The sequence below is a fragment of the Schistosoma mansoni genome (genome assembly GCF_000237925.1).
Source record: "Schistosoma mansoni, WGS project CABG00000000 data, supercontig 0310, strain Puerto Rico, whole genome shotgun sequence".
NCBI lineage: Eukaryota > Metazoa > Platyhelminthes > Trematoda > Strigeidida > Schistosomatidae > Schistosoma > Schistosoma mansoni.
In genome coordinates, this window is record NW_017386166.1 from 64,902 (window position 1) to 72,717 (window position 7,816).

The window sequence follows — 7,816 nt, forward strand, 5'->3', positions numbered from 1 at the left end:
AATCTCCAAAAAGACTCCCTTCTGATTACTTACAATTAATTAATTTGTTTTCAACCAATATTGTTTCAATCGTTCTACGAAAGAACTAAAATACGTTTTACTGGATGTAGTTATGATGAAATCATTAATATTTATGATGATTTTATAGTATAATCTCATCACTGTATTTTCACTATTGAAATAAAACCAAACTACAGAATGCTTTTCGCTCCTTGTTTTTATTAAAAATAAGCGTTTTTTAAATTTTCTTTATACTATATTGTATTTCGTGTCTAATGGAAAAAAATATCAAAGATAGTCGGTTCACTTTGCCATCATTTCCTTGTATGTTGAAATATTTATGAATGGCAAACATACACACACACATTACAAAGACATCAATACAAACACTTATGTGTAAGGAGATATAGAGTTGAACAGGTGTAAATACTGTCTTCGTACATACACAGACAATAATAAAATCTAAAATCATGTCAGCCATTTTTTACTATGTTATATGTACACCAAAATTGACCATTAATTTCCGTTGAACTAGCCTTTTATGTATGACAAAAAAGGAATCTCCTAGGCAAAATAAATATAATTCATAATAATAATGAGATTAGTTATTTCTGTTCCATGAACAACTGTTTTTAATTTATAAATCTGGTCATCGAAATATTTTTAAATAACCAAAACTCAGAGATTCTTATACTGATTTGTTTGTTGAGATCTTATTTACGTTCACCAGAAATTTTAACCATTTTGTTGCACATTTAGAGTTACGCGGTAAATTTGACTATAAAAAGGGATTGCTTTTAAACTGTATAACCCTTTCTTTTTTTGCAGCAAGTAAATAAAGGTAACACCATAATCATGGTAAAGTGCGGAATTCATATAAAAACAGAATAGGATTTCTTTGATCTGTTTTCGTAATGGATCTTCCTGTTAATGTAGTAACTAAAATAAAACTTCGGAAAGTTCATCAACGGCTTTAATTTTAGGATGTCTTGTAAATTTTCAAGCAACTTAATAAAATAACTTTTACAATAGATCAAATATAGTCATGATCTGCCAGTGGTCGTTAACGGCACTAGAGTTAACATAAATTTTCTTTTCATAAACTGATTGCTTTTCCGCTTTATAAAAGCAGTTCTAGAGTAAGAAAATAATTTTCGTTATAGAAGTGATAGAACACCATATAGTTTATACCTTTTGTAGTGAAACTACGGTCACAACATAAACTCCTCTAGTCCTCGTTATTCTACCGGTAATAATTCACATAATCAACTGATTGATTTTTATACGATTATTCAAATACATGCACGATTAATCATACAAAGTGAATGAAGGAACAGACTTCTACGAATTTTAAGATGTATTCATATTTCAATGCTCAGAAATACATGATGGAGTTGTGAACACTCATAGCCAGTTGAGTACGTTTGGTTTGAATAGTTCATATATCAACGCATAAAATGACGGTATCAGGGCATTATATAAAGTGAGTATGATAAATGACTCATTTTAGTGATATTGAACATACTTACTTAGTGATACTTCGGCTAAGCCCTAAGTCAGATCTTCGGGCGAGAAAATAGTATTTATTCCTGCCAAAAAACAGTGACTGAAAAAGTGTGTCTGGACGGCTGTTAGGCGTCGTTGACCTGATGTTTGCTCCAGGCTTTTTCTTGTTTGGCGATTCGGCTTGAAAAATGACATGGAGTGGACCATAAAATATACCTTTTATAATGCTTTTCTCCAATTGACTTCTTTAGAGTTTAGTATTAAACGTGCTCCCAGGCCTGTAAATTATTCTACTAACGTGAGACTTTGATTGTTTCTGAAATTAAGCCATAGATTCAATCCCGCTAGTGCACAGTTTAACAGTTTTAACTTCGTTCAGTAAACGTTTCGGTATCTGAATTGATGACCATGATACTGCTTGAATGTTAGAATGGTAAGATGATAGATTTCACTGAGTCCACTGATAAACAGTCTCTGTCCAACCAATTAAATATATATTAATACTTATTGTTGATTCATAATTAGTTTTAAACGTTGTTTTGTTTGACATGTTGTCCAAATCAATCTATCTAAAATGATGCATGACTGTCTCTTAAAACGAAAATGGTTACAAATCAAAATTTTTCACCAAGAACACAATCAGTCTTTTATTGGGTTCACGGTTGACTGCTTAGTCTAGAAATAGGGAAGATTCTAACACATACCAGTGTTGAAACACTGCAAAGAACAGATGCTACACATAACCTTAGCTGAGAAAGCCGAGAAGCATGTAACTAAAAGCCAGTTATCTGTTAAAAATGGAAGACATCATAAGATGAGTACTATTTGTGTTTTTTGAATGCTTGTTTTGTTAAGACTTTATTAAAGTGTAGTTCATGTTTAAAAGACATAGTATGGATATTTACGTACATTTGATTTTAGATTTAGGTATATTTAAGTTGATCGTCATAGGATTTATAAATATTTTAATATTTATCTTATTAACTAGAAGTCAGTCGAACAAAGTAATATTTTATTATTATTTATTTAAACCAAGTAATTTTTAAGAATGTTTCATGATTATTAATTAACGACAGTTGTCCGGAGGTATATTCATGAACCTCACCCAGTGTTATATGAGGTTGAGTTAAAAAAAGAATACCTTACACTTTGACACCGATAATTACAGAATGATAATGAATGAATAACCACTTTGGTTTAAAACTTTTTTATGAGTCATTAATGAATATACTACTAACAGAATACATTGCACAAATCTTGTGATAACACAGCTTGCAGTTAACTTGCTAATCTAAACCCACAAACTAAGTTAAATTCTTACAGTATTGTAATATATTTAGTCATTAAATAAATTTATGAATTGAATCATCAAATAAATGATTTAGTAATTATTCTAAAACTACACATATTATATATTGAATAACTTTCATTTGCAAAATATACAAAAGAATTGAATAGGGAAAAAAATATATCATACAACGAAAATGTCGAGAAGACGTTCTAAAACTGAAAGAGAATACTAAACAAATATGTACACGTAAACGATGGACTGGAATTTAGTCCAACAACTTTGTTCACCAAAAAAAATGAACATAAATTATCAAGATAAGTTAAAGTACAGAAATCTTCTTTCACCAAACTATTTATATTTTAAATCAAGTTGAAACAGAGATTACGATGGTTAGTTTTTTGTTTAGAAATTTTAAACGTAAAATGGTAATTCACTTCAAAGGAGTTCGAATGAAAAGATATTTGTACTTGATGATAATGTCAATGTTTTTAGAAACAAAAAAAATGAATGTTCATGAGCGTATGGTATTTCCTAAAATGAAGACTTCTATGTAGGTTAAACAAAAATTTTTTTTATTTAATTCACTACCTAGTGACATATATTACTTCATTATAATATAGCTTATATGGAAGTGTGCCTTACATATTTCACTCATATATACTCCTTTCGTTTGTACTACTGTTAGTTGTGTTATATTCGAAACTTCCAAATACTAGTAACCTAGAAACTGATTATAAAGTGGAGATTTTAAATTAAGTGTTACCAGGTGATCTTAGTTTTCATGTGTAAATCCAGTCCACCCGCGATATTGAGCAACCGTCTTAAAATATTGTTCGTAGGTAACCGCCCTACATTCAATACAGTTAGCCTTTATTGCTCATGGTTCCTGACTAGAACTCAAGGACTTATATCGCAAAAACCAGTCCCTTTAGAGCGCTCCAATTGTTGGGTATCGATTCCGTGGTTTAAAGTTTAATCACTCTCTTAGAGACATGAACGTCTTGGGTTGTATTCCTGATGAGATCGTGGGTTCTTAGCGTTGAAAAGTTCTATACTGAATGAGACAGCTGTCCATGGTTCCTTGGTTTTCAATGTATGTTGAGGGGAGATCATTTCATGATGTGAACCGTAGAATTTAAAGCTCTCCACAAACCCTCTATACAGTGAAGCCGTCATCATCTCACTAAACAGCCTGTTTGTATAGTTTGAAACGATTATTTTAGCTTACATGATGATGAAGCTTAATCATTGAATAGCCTGTTAAAACGCTACTAGAAACATATTTTTCCAGCTGTACAATGTACTGATATGTTGATACCCTCAAATGTAACACATATAGCTCACAGGTCGATAGACGCTTGCTAGAATAAACAAGTAAGGAGCTATTTTAGCGTTTATTCAAATCAATAACTTCGCTGCATTATGTAGTTTCTGAATTTGTTATTATAGCTATTAATAATCAGAAAAACACTTCTCCTAAAGTTGATAAAATAAACAATACAAGTGATTATTACTTTAATTCAGTTGATCATCCTCTTTTAGTGTCATTTGCAGTAATTATCGCAGAAAATGGGAAGATTCAAGCGTCCACAACTGAATGACATTTATCCCTTCTGTATGTCCAGACTTAGTAAGTAGGTGAACAATGCGTTCGAGTTTGAAGCGAAAGCGACTAGGTTGTGGTCTGGGAGTAAAAACCAACACTGAGATGCAAATATATGCCAATAGGATCCGTTTTCCAACAACTATCCAACTGTAATTACTACAATAGCTTAAAATGTGCTTTCGGTGCAGACGACCAAAGAGTAAACAGAATGAAATAAGTTCATCAAAGAAGTACATAAATAACTTGGAAGTAAAATATACGGTAAATGTTATTATAAACTTGAGAAAGGTTTAGATAGTTTTGAATTTCTCGATTGATTTCGGAAACTCACAAGAAAACATTGACAAGAAGAGTCCAAAACACTTCCGTTTTTACGAGCACTTCGATCGAACCGATTGTAATTATTAAGTACTGTTATTGAAACAAACCAGAAATACTCTGGATGTCATCAAAGTCATATTAAACGAAAAGGATTGCTATTTTTATTTGAGTAAACATATATACAGGGCGCCAAAAGTAAATCCATATTTTCTTTGAAACTCGCTCAACAGTTTAAAAAGTTGGATAGTTGTCATTGTTTCTTTTATGTATCAATATCCTTAGCACGTGTTATGACAAACTAGTTTGAGCATGTCTGAGTTATGTTTAAAGGAAAACTCACGCCTAATGCTTAAACTGAAGATCCCTTTGCATATCATATTAACTAGTTTCTGAAGTGCGTACCACTTAAACCTATTTTCTGTCTGGTTATTAAAAAAGTGTCCATTTTCATCATTTTCACAGAGATATCTCCCGACATTTTTTCAATGTTAAAAGATGAAAAGAAAACATTAGTGTTGTAAATAAGTAATTATGTTTCTAGTGAACATATAGATTTAAAATTACTAATCAGTGCCATACAAACACGAAACTATGTAACTGAATTTTAAAAGATATTAATCATCAGTTAGTTATGACATTTTTTGTTTGGTTTTTAAAAATCCCTATTTTAATTGTTACTCTCGAATACTACTGTTATCTGTTCAATAATAATTTAGGTGTAAATGATAACTATGACAGAAAATAAAAACCCTAGGTGAATCCAACCTAAGGACTTCCTGTTTATTTAGCTTCACTCTACTAGTCAAACAATGATGCTATGTTGTTTTAGTGCCTCGAAACACCATTGAGCAATTTATAGATATGTTTTTTTTTACAGGTGTCAGTCACTGGAATCAAACCTGTAGACTTACTGGTTAGAAAACTACCACTGGCTGAATTCTTTTTCAAGGTTATTATCTTTACTTCGAAGCGAAGTCACGAAGTATGATAAGGTAGCTGTGAAACTTTTACATCCTTTCATTTCTTAGCATTTAATAGTAAATTCTAATAATATCCATCAAAAATCTTTTACACATACATTCAAGGCAAAGACCAATTATTGTTACTAATAATGTTTAATGAAGTAAATATCATTAATTTAATGTCAGTGATATGACTTAATTATCAGAAAAATCTTTCAAGTTCTGTATAACTTGTCACATTAGTGTGTTCATGAGGATTCATTTTGTTTAAAATGTAAAGTATGCTGAACAACATCCTCTTACTTAATGTTCCTGTTTGACAAAAGGACAGAGAAATGAAGATAAAAATTAACTAATCTGAATTTTATTCGAGGTTACAAAAAGATACTAAAATATAGAATTAATATTTTCAATATTTTATGTCTGACATATTGCCTTGTTTGAAAGAATAAGACTAAACATGAACTTTGTATATATATATTCTGTTCTTTTTAACCCCTTTCTTTTCGTAATCTCTAATGAAAAGGTGAATTAAGTCATTCATCAGAAATTATTATCCACATGTTTGCTTTCCGATAACCTTTTCTACACATACATTGAAACGGAGTGACTAATGAAGTTGGATTTTTTGGAACTATTTTACCGATTATTATCATGTATGGTTTAATTGTACACTATTGAGACAACTGCACTACTGTATTTCTATATTCCCAGTGTTGAGATCTTTCGTCAAACCTACTAACTATTGCTGTATGTTTTGGTGTTCCTAAAATTTTTCTGACTAATTATCCACATTTTACTCCATACTCTGTTATATATGGCTTAACTGTGTAGAAATTACGATCCCTAATCTGAGGTTTGTTGAAGCTAGCTTGCTATGTTCTCTCTTGTGAAACTGAATACTTGGCTAGAAAGAGGTTGTGAGTTCTAAGTTAATAGGAGTTAAGATTATTTTTTAATCTTCAAGTTTACCTGTTGTCAGTTGAGGATTATCATTGATAACAGCAAAAGGGATTGGTACAAAAACGAGAAAGTTTACTCGGGATAGAAAAATTCAAGTTCTGATTCTTGTCACTTTTTTCCTAGCGAAATCTATAGACTTATAATTTACAACAATGCGATTCATAAATTTTATTTGTAAAAAAGGTGAAATACCCCAGTCATAAGATTTCATGAATGCCTTAATATACACACAAGCAGTTGCTGCAGACATACTGATGGAGTTAAACTATTTCAATTCACTTCATACAATACTCGTTTTAAACGTCATAACTGGTTGTATGTCGAGAGCTCCTTATACCTTTACTAACAAAAATAAGTAACAACAATAAATAATGTTCCATTTTCATAGTGATCCTTATTTCTAGTATATCCAAGATAGTCATTACATGTACTCTGCGCATTCAGTTTATCCATAATAGTCTTTATGCAACATTTTTGACCATTTTCTGAGGTACTCACAAGTGATATGTCGTTTAAGGATCCTCGAAATGTAAATGTTTATTTACAGAATAAACACGTCTGGTGTCGGTAAATTAATCTGTGGTGTTGATAGCATGCCAGTTGGTAACATCTTAAGGTGTCTCGTATAATGTGCAGTTTTTCGAAAAATATTTCGACTGGTCGATTGCTCCAGCAACTTCTGCCAGACTGTCCTGTCTTCCATAGTCGGTGACGATTGATCTGCTAAACGAGGAGGTAGTTCACATAGCAATCCAGAGCCTGAGGCTCCACAAATCACCAGACGACTTACCCCTTGTGTCCTTAAGGAAGGTGGCGAACTTTCTGTCAGGGAACTGATTGGGTTGCTTGGAAAGGTTTGCAAAAGACTATTCCAACATCGTGGAGTAAAACAACCGTCGTCCCGAATTTTAAGAGAAGTCATTATCTATGCATGCACTCTAGGGGGATAAGTTTACTTCTGACCGCTTCCAAACTTTTGACTTCCGTCATATTTTAGGTTTTGTAAAACCCGTGGAAGACTTAATTATATGGAGAAGGCTGGTCTTTGATTAAGTTGTGGATGTATGTATTATATCTGCACATTCCGCTATATGTTAGATTACTGCTACATTTATTCCAGGTCAATATTCATTGTGTCTGTCAATATTAGTTGACGTTGCCATCTTA